The 15,094-nt window shown below is 52.2% G+C and overlaps 1 protein-coding gene across 1 annotated transcript in view; it reads left to right on the top strand.

The window, feature by feature from the left end:
* RNF165 (ring finger protein 165) overlaps positions 1–15,094 on the top strand; it is a 96,505-nt gene that overhangs the window by 66,575 nt on the left and 14,836 nt on the right. The window lies entirely within an intron of this gene.

The following is a 15,094-nucleotide window of genomic DNA, read 5'->3' as shown; positions in this document are numbered from 1 at the left end:
GTGAATGGGGAGCCCGCACCGGGGCTGCAGGCAACTATGTGTGGGATCAGGGCTTGATTTAAGCCCCTCTAAAGAGCCTGGCAAGATGGGCCTTTATTCGTGGCTCATAGACACCCCTAGCTTCAGGTGACACCTGCAACCCAGGACATGGGGGCAGGGAGCAGTTTCAGGGCCTGGGAGAGTCCTGCGTCTCTTCAAAGCGTCCCCTTCCCTGGGCCTGGAAGACTTTGACCAGAGTTTAACTGACATCACTTAATGCCCATGGGAGACCTAAGGCGGTAACCTTACCAGTGATTTGCTTACGGAGCTCCCCTCTTCAATGTTCTCGGCCCCATATTTTGATGGTGCAGACAATGAAAGAAAGAGAGGCTCGGCATGAGAAAACTAGGGTCCAAATCCCCAGCCCTGGACCAACTGATGTTGGTAAGCCTCTCTAACCCCCTGAGCCAGTTTCTCCATCTCTAAAATGGAACCAATTTCCACAGTTCACTGTGCTGGGTGGTTGTGGGGCTGAATTTGGGAAATGCTTTCTAAGAGGTGACACAATGCACCCATATTACTGTGGGCATCACAGAGGCACTGAAATAGAGTCCCGAGGGAATCTCGAGGACCTCGGGTGGAGGAAAGACAAACAGGGAGGCAGAAAATGGTGCCCGAAGCCCTGGAGGTGGCTGCCAACCTTGGGTGGCAGAGTCAGGACAGCCAGGGCTGCACCAGCTGGCTACTCAGGGCTGGGGACTGTCCCTCAGCCTTTTTGACTTTGCTGTTGGCATTTTCCCTGCTAATTAACATGTCATGGGGGTGGAGAGCAGGAAAAACACAAAACAATTGATTTGTCTCTTTGCCAGCACATCTGGGAAAAGGCTGGGTGTGGGAGGTCAAAAAACAGGCTAAAAATCAGTGCTTCACATTCTCAAGGAAGCACATGGCTCTGCGGGTTTCAGCTCTCTGTTGCTGTTGCTGATGAAAGCACCAGGAAATCAGGTTCAACTGCAGACTGGAGGCAGAGAGGAGAGGCACTGAAAGCTCTTTTGGCTTTGTCAGGGGAAGGGTGATGCCGGGACTTGGCTGGTGCTTAGGGGGCCAAATAATAAGTCACCCATTCATCCATGCATCCGTCCATCTGTCCATCTATCTATCCACCCAGTAAGTGTTCGGGGTGCACCTGGATTCCATCCAGCCCTCTCCGAGGTGCTCTGGGTGTTTCGGGGAGGGATGAGGATTTTGCTCTCTAAACAGCCAGACTCACATTCAAAACAGAGCATCACTCAGAATTGAGTCCCTACTAAATACATGGCAACATCATGTGTAGCCAGCTATAGCTTTTTTCTGTGTAACAGCCACTCGAAAGCATGGTTTCAGAACAACCACCATCTCTTCAGCTCACAGTTCAGTGGGCTGATAATTTGGGTTGAGCTCAGCTGGGACCTTTGGTCTTATCTGGGCTCAGTCACATATCCAAGGTCAGAGGGACAGACTGGTGTAGGATGTCCTCAGCTAGGAGAGCTTTCCCAGCTTCACATGTCTCTCATCCTCCAGCGGGTTAGCCTGGGCTTGTTTATGTGGGAGAAGCAAGGGTCCAAGAGAGTGGGAATGGGCAAGGTCTGTTAAAGCCCAGTCTCAGAACTGGCATGATGTCACTTTCACTACATTCTATTGGCCAAAGCCACTCACATGGTCAAGTCCAGATTCAAGGATGAAGAAATAGATTCTGCCTCTTGATGGGAGGAGCTACAAATCACCTTGTAAGGAGTGCACATACCCCAAGGGGAAGAACTGGGGCCACTGTTTTGAACTGTCAGCCACACAATCTTCATTGCTCAGGACTGAAGATCTGGAGTCCTCCTTGTCCTCTGTCTCACATTCCACATCCAGTCCATCAGCAAATCTGCTTACCTCTCCCCTTGACATATATTTTGATCTGACCACCCCATCCTCCCTCTGCCCCATTCCCACCCTGGTCCGAGAAACCATCATCTCTTTCTTGGTTGCCACTTCTTCCCTTTTATCCCTACAGCCTGTTCTCAACACAGCAGCCAGAGCAAGCCAAATCTTACCACTTCTCTGCTCAGACACCCCTTTGGCTCCTAATCTCATTAGGAGTAAAAGCCAACATCCTATAATGGCCAACGAGGGCATGCATAATCTGTTCCCTGAGCTCCTAACATCTATCTTGCCTAAACTCCTACCACTCTCCCCAACTCTCACTGTGCTCCACCCACACATGGTCCTCAAAATGACAGGCTTCTCTTACTACAGGGCCTTCGCGCTGCAGACCCATCCACGTGGATAGCTCTTCTCCTGGGTACCTTCATGCTCAATCCTCGGCCCCCTTCAGCTCTTTACAAAAACATCACCTTCTCACTGAAGGCCCTCCTGGCCAACCTATCTAAAGTTGAAACATTCCCCCCACTCAGTTTTCTCCTTCTTTCCCTCCTTCAGTTTTCCCACAGATCTTATCAGCATCATCACTAAGTGATGTATTTTCTTATCTATCTACTTCGTGTCTAGACCAACACTGTCCAACAGAAATATAACGTAAGACACATATATAATTTAATTTTTTTCTAGCAGCCACATTTAAAAAGTAAAAAGAAACCGGTGAAATGTGTTTTAATAATATACACAATCTAATCCAAAGAATCCAAAATTTATTGTTTCAACACGTAATTCATTTGAAAGTTGTTAGTGTTTTGTTTTTACATTATTTTGTTTGTACTAAGTTTTCGAAGCCTGGTGCATATTTACGCTGGCAGCCTGTATCAGTTTAGACTAGCCACGTCTCACATGCGGAACCGTCCCGTGGGGTGAGCACACGGGATAATACAGAATGACACCACCAGCCCATGAGGGTGACGATTTCCGGCTGTTTTATTCACGGCTGCGTCCCTAGCACCTAGAACAGCGCCTGGCCCGTAAGAGGCACACAGTCAATGCAGGGTGAATGAGTAAGTCAAGTTTAGAATAAAATGCAAGTACGTGGCCGGGGAAGGGCTGGTCTGACTAGCTTCATCCTCAGGGCTGCCGGGCAGAGCTGTGAAGGGGGTAAAGATAGACTTTCTCTCCCAGCACGGCCACTTCATTCAGCACCTCCATGCTTCTCCAACCTCTCTGGACTGACGGAATACTCTGCACGGTCAACCCCACTGAACACCAGGGACTTAATGTGTTGCCCTCCTGGGGACATTTGCATCTTAAAAGTAGGAGCATGAGGGAGCCATGCTTAACCCAAGGCAGAGCCTCCCTCCCAGGAACTTTTGGCTCCTGTGGGAATGCTATTACTGGGCCACGAAGCTCTCTCTTTGTCGTTCCTGGGTTCACCCCGGGAGTAGGAGGCTGGCCGCGGTGCCTCCTTTAGCAGGGAGCCCTCCAGTGGCCCCGTGCTGGGTGCCCTGGGCATGCTCCCTTGCCTGCCATCTCACTGTAGACCATGCTTGCGCCTTGATGGGGGGCTTGGAGACTTGGGAGGAGTCGGTGTTCCCTGCAGCCAGCCCCAGGCCAGGCCCAGTGGATGGCGAGCAGCGTCCATCCTCTGTGAGGTGCATTCCCTGGCGGGGTCTCAGTGTTCGCCCCGCCAGGTGGGCAGAGGCAACACACCCATTCCCCAGACCGAAGGCTGCAGCTCAGAGCTGCGATGCAAGGTGCTTCAGCTGGCCTGCTGGGGGCTTGTGTGGGGCCCTCCTCCATGCGAGCGGGCATAGTCTGGGCCTGGGGGGGGGCTCTTAGGCCAGCTGGGGTGACCTGGTGGAAGGGACACTGGCCTAAAATAAGTCCAGGATGCCAGGCGATGAGCTGAGTGCACAGCTGGCCCAGTCCCTCCTGGGGAAGGTGGAGGGAGGCCGGCGCTATCACAGGCCAAGCCAGTGGCAGCCGAGGGGCCAACAGAGTCACAAGAGGTGACCTGAGATGGGCCTTTGCTGCTGGTGAGGCATCTGGGATCTGCCAGTTGTGAGATCCCTACAGCTCTGCTTCTCCCAGGCATCTTCTCTCTCCTCCCCCTCCCTCTTCCCTCATGGTATCTCCCATCTGTCCTCCCAGCCTTCCCTCTCTCCAGCGTTCCCATCTCCTCTCTCAGCCAGTTCAACCAAGGTCCTCCGGGCCTCCCTGTCTCTGTCTCTGTCTCTGTCGCTCTCACATCCCATGCCCCAGGGTGCTGGCCGAGGTGCCCATAAGCAGTAATGGCTGGGGATCAAATTTAAGTGTGTCTGGCTCCCTCTGAAAGCAAACGGATGCCCACGCACTGATGTGATTTGATTTCAGGGGCTTGGGGAGGCCAAGGACTCCCCCAGTGCCTGGACTCACCTGCTTCTCTCTGAAACCCCACCATTACAACTTCATAATAGGTTCCTGACAAAACATTTCTGCTTCTGAGCAAGGCCCCTGGCTAAACTCCTCTACACTCTTCTGAGGAGGAGCGGGCGGGAGCACTTGGCGTCAGAACAGATGGAAACGTGCTGGTGGGAGTGGTGTTACCCGCAGCCCGGTCCCGGGTGCTCGCAGGGCCGGTGTTCACCTCTGCGTAGCTGGGACGTGTGCTCTGAGACCCTCAGGAGGAAGTGTCCCTCACAGCAGCTCGCTGAACTTGGTCTACCTGCCGGGCACAGGGCAGCACTGAGGCGACCGGGTCCAGGTACCATCCTTGCATTTCTGGAAAGTCGTTGGGGTTTAGTTGCTGTTTTGTTTTTTCATTTACTGGAGAATCAAGACTATGAGCGCGTATCTGGCCTCATGACCTAGGAGTCACTGCCCGTGGTTTACAAAAGCTAACTAACCAGTGCCGTCCACAGTTCAGAGCCCGCCTTCCCCGGCCAGGAACGGGGGAAGAGGGCTTCTGCTCTGGGTCTGAAACCGCTGCTTCTCCTGAGTAAGTTGGTTGTGATTCGTGAAGACCTCACATGCTCGGCCACCCCCATCCCTGCTGGACATGCAACTGGGCCCTGTTACTCCCTGAAAGAACCCTCAGTCTTTCCGTCTGTGGCATTCCCCAGGTCAGTCCTTCGGCCTTACACTTCCGCCCCCCCCTCGTTCCTGTGCGCGTGCAAGCCCACCGGGGCGAACTCGCGGGGTGCAGTTGCTACCAAGGCTGCTAGCAAGATGCTACTTCCTACATGTTCAACTGTTCATTTTCATTCATTCATTCATTCGTTCATTCATTCATGCATGCATTCAGCAAGTTCTTACTATGTATTAGGATCTGTGCCAGGCCCTAGGAAGACAGGTGAATGAGATAGACCCAGGGCCTGCCCTCATGTAGGGAGGCCTCCTGACCCTGGATGCCCTCCACAAGATGCCCCTTTATGAGTGTACTGGGAATATTTTGTTTTGTTTTTTTAAAGATTTTATTTATTTGAGAGAGAGAGAGAGAGCATGAGCAGGGGGAGGGGCAGGGGGAAAAGCAGACTTCCCGCTGAGCAGGGAGCCTTATATGCGGTTTGATCCCAGGACCCTGGAATCATGACCTGAGCTGAAGGCAGATGCTTAACCAACTGAGCCACCCACGTGTGGGCTGGGAATGTTTTTACAGACCTCTGTGGCATTGGGTGGAGAAAAGGTATCTTCTGGGATGGATGATGCCTGGAAGACATCCCATTCCCCATAGGCATTTTTGTCTGCAATTGCAGATTGCCCCTAGCTGGCCACTCCCTCCTAGGCTCCCTGCCTCTACTCCTGTCCCAGAGGGCAACTGGAGCTAAACGCTGGCCTTTTGCAGCTTGCTGGAAGTATGCAATTTAATTGTTTCGGGTCCAGGGCAAGTAGGCTTTCTTAGGATGGAAATTCCCCTCCCAGCAGTGGTTTGAGAGCCCGGAATTCAGTTCCTTGGAAGAAGCTGAGCTTTTCATTAGAGATCAAAGACTGGCCCTGGGGAGCATTCACAGAGCTGTTCTGGGCTGGAAAGGACCCCTTTGGGCATATCACTTCCTTTCCAGGCTCTGTTGGTCAGGGAACCAAACTATGGAGAGGGAGGAAGGGAGATGTCTGGCAGCCCAAGGAGCCGAGCTGGTGAATAGGCCTCTCCTGGGGTTGATCAGACTGGAGCAGAAGAGGTTAAACCGATTTACCTGGAGGTGGTAAGGGAGTGGGAGGAGGTGGTAAGGGAGTGGGAAGAGCAGCCGAGGAAGCTGCGTTCTGGGCAGATGGCCCACTTTCCCTCTTCTTCATCTCGGATTTGTCTGATCTGCCATCAAGTACTCAGCTCATAGAGTATACCCCGGACTCTTGGTCTGGTGATTCAAGAGTCCCCACAATTTACCCCCCCCATCTTTCCTGTATCACCTCCCCAAGTGTCACATCCTGCATCTGACTGGATCACAGAGGATGCGTTTCTTGTCACACAGATCTCGGATGTGGCCCAGGCTAGAGAAGTCAGTGTGGGCCATCGGGAGGCTCAGCAGATGCAAGAAAAGGAATTCTGAGCTGTATCGGCAGAGGAAAGAGGAGGACCGTGGGGGGCCCCGTGGAGGAGAACAGGGAGTCTGACTTGTGGCTCACACCTCCTTCTTGCACCCGGGCTCGGGCCTCCAAGCTTGGGCGCTGAGGACTCCTTGCTGCTGTGCTCCGTCCTCGCTTCCCCTGGCCCCTGAGCCAGCCTTTCCGGGCCTCCGCAGCCCAGTCTGGCACGGGGAGAGGTGGCCGGGAGTTCGCATCATCTCCTGGTGGGCCCCCTGAAGGTGCTCCTGGCCATCTCCTGCTCCAGTGTCCACACTCTGCTGCTGGGCAGCTCATGGGCCTCTGCATGGGCGTCCAGTGATGAGGAACTTTGGGGGACATAGTGACAGTCTAAGAGACATCTTCCTTGTGTTGACCCAAGTCTGCCAGAAAGAACTTCATCCCTCTTTGGGCAGCTATTACCTGCCCCAGAGTGTCCCCCTCCCGGCTCACACCCAGATTCATCAGCTCTTCCTCATGTCGGACCGCCCAAGGGCCCTGACCACCTCCGTCTCATCCTTGCAGTCCAGTGTACCCACGTGCATGTTCTTACAAGGCGCTCCGAATTGATGCTTATACCCAGGGACTTCCTTCATCCTTTTCATCAGTCAAATCCTGTGAGGCATAGGATTTCCCAGGGCCCCATAGATTTGCCCTGCTATCCTCGGGACAAGACCTTGGCCTTTTCTTAGGCCGGTGGGGGAGGCCTGAGACTGCTGGCCCAAGGAGACTGCACTGTCCCTACGGAATCTCAATCCGCATGGCTATTCCTCAGCCTGTCCCGCCCTCCAGGGGCATGGCAGCTGGGCCCTTGTCATATCATGGGTACCTCCTTAGGCGGGAACACGCTTTCTCCTGGGGGCATTTGGGGAGATGGGTGGGGGTGAGGCAGGTGAGGTGCAACCACCAGGGCCATGGCACGTCGTTTCCACCTGGACAGGTGGGTTCCTCTCTGGGAGTACTGTGTGGGGACATGCATGGTGCTGGCAGAGCAGGGGGACGAGCCCCAAGCCCTAGTCCCTAGCTCAGCCGTCACTACTCGGGAGCCCTTGGACAGGCCACCCCACATTTCCCTCTTCAGGATTCTTCTCTGTTCAACATGGCTATTCACTTTCTGAGGGTCATTGAGCTTGAATATTCAATGATTCCATGAAGAACCCTACTTCCTTACTAGCTAATAATGTAATCTTTACCTTTTCTGAGATAATGAGGGCCTTTCTTCCTTTTCTTTCCTTCCATCCCCCTTTCTTCCCTGTCTTCCTCCTCTTTCCCCAATCTTTCTCTTTTCCTCTCCCCTTCATTCTCTCATCCCCCCCTCCCCGGAAGATTCCCGAGCCCCCTCTAAGAACAAAGGATGTCTACTGCCTGTATTTGCCCCCAAACCACTCTTATCACAGCTTATTTTTGGAGGTAAAATTTGCCCACGAATGAAATGCCAAGTATAAGAAGTGAATGCCACAGTGAACTGGGGAGGGGCATCTCCCGTGGCTGGGAAGGCCCTGGGACGCTCCGAGGGGGACGGGCATCTGCCCTGGGCAGTCCAGGCTGCACAGGGCATGACAGTCTGGGTAGACAGGGGAGCAGTGCAAGGGCTGGAGGCAGGCAAGGCCCTGGGGGTCCGGTAGAGGTGAGAGGGAAGGTCACACAGGGCGGGGGGGGGGGGGGGGGGGGAGAGAGAGAGAGAGGCCAGGAAGGGAATCCTGGCAGGGAATGCTCAGAATTGGGCTTTAGGATAGGTCAGCACCGGTCTGCTCTGCTTCTCACTGCTTCTAGCCCACTTCAGACGCTGGGCATTACACAGGTCTCAACAGGGGCTGGAGCAGGACACCTGTGGCTGGGCTTCCGGCTCGGGACCGCTGGGGGCACCGCAGCAGTCCCTTCAGAAACACCTTCCAGGGCTTTCTACTTGGCTCCCCAGTGAGCAAGATGAGAGGCCTGGCTGGAAGATGTTCAAGGTCTCAGACAGCTGAGACTTTTTAGCAGGTGTGTAGGATCCGGTGTCATCACTGTGGGTCACAAGTCTAGGAGACGAAGACCCAGAGAAGTCCTGTCCGGGTCTGACTGTGAGGGAAGGCACCCTGGCCTCTAGGACAGGGCCCTGATGCCAGATAACTCTGCCTGGCTTTGAAAACCTCTTGGGTAGCAGAGGCCTTCCTCACTGGCCTCTTGTGGACAGCAATCTGCTTTTCAAAAGACTGGGTTTCTTTGCTGCTTGAGAGCCGGCTTTTCAGAAAGGAGTAAACTCTGACCCCAGCCTCAGCTTCCGGGAGAGGGCTCAGCAGGGACCAGACTTACAGCTGTTTGCCATCCTCTGTTTCCCCACACCATCCTGGGGGCCCTTGGGAGGGAGTCGCGGGGCGCCCCCTCCCTTCTGACTCTATGGGCTCTGCCCAGCACCCCTCCCCTCCCCACCACCTGTTCTGCCCCCAAGTCTGAGGGAGGGTGACGCTGGGTCAATGAGCTGAGGTTCAGCAGGAACCTGACACCCTGAGAACTGGCCTGGGGAGGATGGGACACGCCAGGCTGGCGTCCCTGGAGACCTGGAGGATTTGGGTCCCGCCCTACTCTCCCAGGGTCCCATATCCCTGGGAGAAGCAGGGGAGCTTTGGCCCTGGCCAGCTGGTCGACTCTGCAACAGGGACTGTGGTCAGTCCTTGTGCCCGAGCCACCAACCAGCAGAAGGAGACAATCACTAGGGACCGCCTGCGTGGGCAGCCCAGGCTGAAGAGCTGTCAGTTTCCCCTTCCCTCTTTGTCTGAGGGCTTGGAGGTAGTGCGTCTGGGCCCTGGAGTCTTGGGGATGAAAGCCCTTTACTTCAGGGTGACCGTGTTGGTGCAGAGGAGAATACAGCTAGAATACTAGCCCAGCTCAGGAGGCTGTCTGCTCTGAAGAAGCCTCTCTGTTGGGCCTCATGGCTCTGCTGTCTCAGTCTCCGTCCCTGGCATGCTGACTTGTTGGCCTGGCTCCCCTCTGCTCCCGCCTAGGCCCAGCCCTGAGGCTACCCCGGCCCCCTTGACTCTGTCCCCAGACCGGAAACCACAGACTGGCCCCGTGTGTCCTCTGGGCATACTGGCCCCCTTTCTGCACCACCGTCCTCCTTGGGAGGTCCCCTCACCACCACCTCTGCTCTATCAGGCCTCCTAGTTCCCCGGGCTCTAGCCTCTCCTTCCTGTCGACACTTGCTTTCAGGAAAGATCTCGGTTCAAATCTCTGCTCTGTCCTTTACCAGAAGCGTGTCAGTGGACCTTTCAGAGATTTGGAAACTCTGTCACTGTTATCCTCACCCACCTTGCCCACAGCACTTAGTCCCAGAGCTCTGGGCTTCTCCTTACCTTTCCCCCCCCGTGGGGTGGTTTCTGTCCTCTAATCCACCCACTCTCCAGCTGCCAGCCTGTTCAGGCTCCCTGCCCACGAGGCACAAACCAGTCACCGATCCCTGGGCATTGCTGGAGCACCTGCTGTGTCCCTTGTGGGCCAGGTGGGCATCTGGCGGGCCCTGCACCTTGTGCTTTCCCTGCCCCCACTGTGCAGGGCCAGACAGGGACCTCCCTCCGCAGCCCTGCCCCACCCTGCACTCGCCGGGGCCCCTGCAGCCAGTCTCTGGCGGTGCTATGAGCACTGATTTTCTGAACTCAAAGATGCACACGTTTTTCTTCCATTTCCAAAACTAAACTAATTTGTGTCTTACACTTGATGGGTTTCTTTAGTGGGGTGCTTTGTTTCTGGGCGCTCCTTCACCCTCTTCACTCCCTCATATTGTTATTTAGCTCATGACGAAGCTTGCAATCGATGGCATTTCAGCCCCAAGGAAGTATGAGAAATGGATAGTGTAATCAGGGACATCTGGAGATTATTTTTTAACCCAAGGGAGTAACTCTAATGGGAAAAATTGTGGGTTGTCTTTTGATGGGGGCATTTTGGGATGTACGTGCTGTTCAGACGTCACTGATCATTGGCTTGTCATGGGCCCAGATATTCTATGCTGAGAACTTCACTGCTCTGGTCTTAGAGACCAGATAGAATAGCTATTTCTGCTACTTTCACAGTCCCCTACATGGCATAGGATTGAGGAGAGCCCAGGGTCCCTGAATGGCTGTCTCTTGGCTTCAATTCCCTTCTGAGCAGGGACACTGAGACTGAGAATACACCGGGGATGGAGATGATGGGGAGAGGGGCCCAAAGTCCCAGAACGGGAAGCCAAAGGGTCTTTGCAGGGTAGAAACTGCCTGAAATAGGGGACAAATAGACATTTTGATTCCCCTTTCTCTTGTTGCCCATCCCGGAGAGAGGCGCCTGCTCTCACTTCCCAGGGCACCGACCGGAGGGTCCAGGTGGCAGGGAGCACAGCCCCTCCGGGCTGCGGCAGTCAGTCAGTCCTCTTCCCAGGTCCTCGCCAAGCCGCAGCTTTCAAACCCAGAGCTCACCCGGGTCCTTCCTGCCATTCTTATTCCCTCTGGATTTCAAACCAGTCTGCCATCAGCCTGTCTCAGTGCAGCCAGTCTCCTGAGCCACTGTTTCTCCCTCAGACCCCCCGACAGTCAGTCAGCAGCTCTTCACCGAACGCCAGCTCCCAGAGAGGTGCGTGGGGATCCAGAAACAGTAAGACACGAAGCTCAGCCAGCTGGGGGTGGTGAGTGTGAAGAAACAGCTCAAGGTAGCCCCTGCCAGGTGCCAAATGAGTGGTACAGACAGGGCGTTCTCCAGGAGCTCAGAGGAGGCTGGCGGGCAGGGGAGGCATTTTTGGAAGAGCCGAGAGGTGACCTTTAAAGACGGGGAAGGCAGCCGGTGAGGTGTGAGCAAAGGCCCCTCCGTGGGAAAGTGTGTGGTGCGTCTGGAACGTTGAGTTGACCGACGTGGATGGCTGGGGGCGAGCTTGGTGGCTGGGGGCGAGCTTGGTGGAGGTAGCGGGGATCAGGAGGCCGGAGCTTCCTACCCGGCTGGGGGGTGTGCCTCTCGCCTGGGAGCCATGGGGAGCTCCCCACTGGAAGACGGACCAGTTAGGGAACTTGGCTAACGCGCTTTGCGCTGTGTACAGAGTTGGCTTTCCTCCTTTACAGCTGTACTGTCCGACGGGAAAGGCACCGACCACGGGAGGCAGTTGAGCTCTTGGAAGGTGGGGCTCGTCGGAACTGAAATGCATTAAGTGCAAAATCTCCACTGCATTCCGAAGACTTGGTCCACAATAAGAAACGACGGAAACTACCGCAATCATTTCTTCTTGTCTCGAGTACTTGTTGAAATACTAACACTTTGGATATATCCACCTATGTAACATATACTATTAAAATTAAGCTCACCTGCATCTGTTTACCTCTTTGAAGGGTGGCTTCTCTACCAGCAAATGTTAAGCTCCACACAGTGGCTTACCTTATCATTCTTTTGGACAAGGCTGGATTAGAGTCTTTACAATATACTCTTTTTGTGCAATTCCCTTTCTCCATAGTCATGACTGTCTTTCACTTCTTTTAAGATTTTATTTATTTGTTTGTTTGTTTATTTATTTATTTACGAATGGGTGAGAAGGGGAGGAGCAGAGGGAGAGGGACCAGCAGACTCCGTGCAGAATGGGGAGCCCAAGACGCAGGGCTCGATCTCTTGACCTGAGCCGAAACCAACAGTCGGACGCTTAATTGACTGAGCCACCCAGGCATCCTCACTTCTTATCATTATCTCTCAACAGCCATCCTTCCCTCTTCTTGCCCCTTTCCGTCACCTTGGCCTTCTTCTCTTTTGATGGTCAGGCATGACAACAGAGGGTAGAGTGAGGGAGAAGGGGGAATCTAGCACCAGCTTGCTCAGGCCACAGCCCCAGGATTCAACAAAGCCAGAATTCAACTGGCAGAGGGGCCCTACTTACCCAGAATGTTGGTAGAAATTACCCTTCTAGAAAATTCTTTTCTGGCTCATGTGAGGGCAGTCAGAAATTCTTTTTATTTTCATTTGGATTTGTAAATAGTTATTTTAAAAAATCTGTCAATGACATGCACATCGTCTACAAAGTTGAAAGGCATCAGTATACAAGATACACGTAGTCATGTGTCTGCCCCTTGCCCTCCCCTGTAGCCAAAACTCAACTCACGCCACTCTTCTTCGGGTATTTACTTCCTGAAATACATACATTACCAAGTAAATTTCTAAATAAATTCTTATAACGCTATTTGTTGATTTTTCAATTTTGACATTATATATTTTCTTCTTACTAAGAGAGAAGCGTCCTCTTCTGTTCTAATAGTTTATTAATGTTCATTTTATTATTCATATATAAATACTGTTCACTGCTGANNCAAGTTGTGCATAGTAATTGCACTTTCTTGCACAACCTTTTCTTTTCTTGGAGGTAATAACTGCTTCTTATTTTATCTTACCTTTTGGCTGCCTTGCTTTTTATGACATTTGTACAGGTTCTCACCAAATTCTCTATCAGACTGCGAAATTCGCTCAGATACTACGTTTATGTGGCTAAATCTCTTGGTAATCCTATCGTTTCCATCCCTGCCTCCAAGACAACCCCTTGGAGCACCTGCCCCCTGCTTCCCTCTGACACCGGGCTGGAGCTCCTTCCCAGCTCGGGAGAGCCCAGCTCTTTCAGGTACTAGCCCCTAGTTTTTGCTCCTCTTTCTTGGTTTGTGTCTGAGAAAGGGTGCCGAGAAGGTTGATATTTTTGAGACCCTGTATGTTTGAAAATGTCTTTATTCTATCCTCACACTTGATCGATCAATAGTTCGGCTGGGCATAGAGTCCTAGATGGAAATCTTTTTCTCCCCTCAGTATCGTGAAGGCAGTTGCTCCACTGTTTCCATGCTTCCAACGTTGCTCTTGGAAAATCTCATGCTATTTTGCCTCCTGACCCTTTGTGAGGCCCCTGTTTGCTTTCTCTCCGGAAGGTGTTAGAATCATCTTTGCTCCTACAATTTGGACATTTTACAGGTGCTTCAGTGTGGGGTTCTTCTATCTTTTTTGCTAGGCACTCAGAGAAACTCAGACCATCAGTTCTGGGAAATACGTTTTGTAATATTTTTCATTGATGTCCTCCCCATTGTTTCCTCCACCTTTTCTCTCTCACTAGTTATGTATGGAAACTTCTGACCTATCCATCTATGCTTATATCTGTTTTCTCCTACTTACTGTCTCTTGATTTTCTCGTTCTGCTTCCTGGGAAAGTTCCCCAGCTTTATCTTCTGACCCTTCTGCTTTTAATTTCCAAGGGCTCTCTCTCTTGTTTTCTCTTAGCTCCTCTTAAAAATGCTTCTTGTTTCATGGATCCAACATTTTATTTCTCGGAGGATATTAATTATAGTGTTTTGAAGTTTTTTTTCCTGGTCCTTGCATTACTTCTGTTCCTCTGAGTTCCTTTTCTTTTCTTTTTAAAATTGGATACATTCTCTCTCTTTTCACCCTGTAATCTTCCTTAGAGACTGGTTACCCTTGGGCTATCTGTTCATAATGAAGAGTAGGTCACTAAAAGCTGTTCAGAAATTGCGTGAGTGTGTGTGTGTGTGTGTGTGTGTGTGTGTGTGTGGACTTTTTCATTTATGGGCTTCATTACCGAGTGGCTGATTGGGGACCCAACCATTTTACTGGGGCACTCCCAACCAGAACGATCTGTAGAGCTCTTTCTGGGACCAGTGTCCAATGTGCTGGGTGATGGTGCTTTCAGAACCTGGTGGCAGAGGGGGTGCCCCCTGCTTGAGCATGGTGCTGCACACCTGCTGGCCTCTATTGGAGGCTGTCTGGCCCAGTTTCCNTACAGAATGTCAGGGTGAAGGAGGGGTAGGCAGTCAGTGCCTCCATGGGAAAGGGGAGAAGCCCCAGACAGAACTGGTCCTCATACAGACTTGTAGTCAGTGTCCCTCTCTCCTGCCTTCCAAAGTAGCCAACACCTCCAATTCCTGACCTTTCCAGGAAGGGTGGCAAGATCTGTCCACTTGACCGCCCCTTCGGTAAAGGCTGGATTTCCGGTTTCTCAGTTCTGCTAATTCTTCCCTTTGCTTTCCATCTTCCAAAAATCTGTTGACATCTGTTGCCTGTGTGTGTCATTTCTGTTCTCTTTGTCCTTATCTATTTCTCTTCTCTTGATTCCTTTGCTCTCATTTCAGCGGGGGCTGAAAGGAGCAGATACATGTTGAACCTGCCACGCGTAGCAGGAAGCCCCTGTAAACGGTTCTGAAGTGCCAAGTCCTCTTGCCTTACTTAGTAAAAGACCACCCTGGCAAGGGCTGGATCATTCCTCACCGAGAGTTTGTAAGGCTTTCCTGTCGTCAAGGTCAATTTTATTTAGAAAAGTCGAGGAGACTAGATTAAACGTACCCTGAACCCAGCTTATTCCTGGAAGTGATTGCTTTTAAATGAATTATAACATCGTAACAGATTATTTAATTTTTATTTAAATAAAAATAACTTTTTTGGATTAGTCTTTTCCACAAAACTGCATAAAAAAAAAAAAACGTCGCGTTGTTATGTCTCTGGAAATTAGGGCTCCCTATGGGCTGGGTCCTTGGCGAGGGCGGACGGCGTGTTCTCTAGGTGTCATCTATTAAAACAGGCAGTGGGGCTGAGGTTGCACGGGAGGAGTCTAATTCGGGAAAGCCAAACTGCCTTCAGGTGCCTTACAACTCCCTTAACAAGTGTGTTGGTTTTTAAAAGGATGCTGGTGGCTTCTCTGCTCGCT

The sequence above is a fragment of the Ursus maritimus genome, unplaced genomic scaffold (assembly GCF_017311325.1).
Source record: "Ursus maritimus isolate PB19 unplaced genomic scaffold, ASM1731132v1 scaffold_18, whole genome shotgun sequence".
Taxonomy (NCBI): Eukaryota; Metazoa; Chordata; class Mammalia; order Carnivora; family Ursidae; genus Ursus; species Ursus maritimus.
The sequence above is the reverse complement of the archived record's forward strand: the minus strand, read 5'-3'. Positions and strand labels throughout refer to the sequence as shown.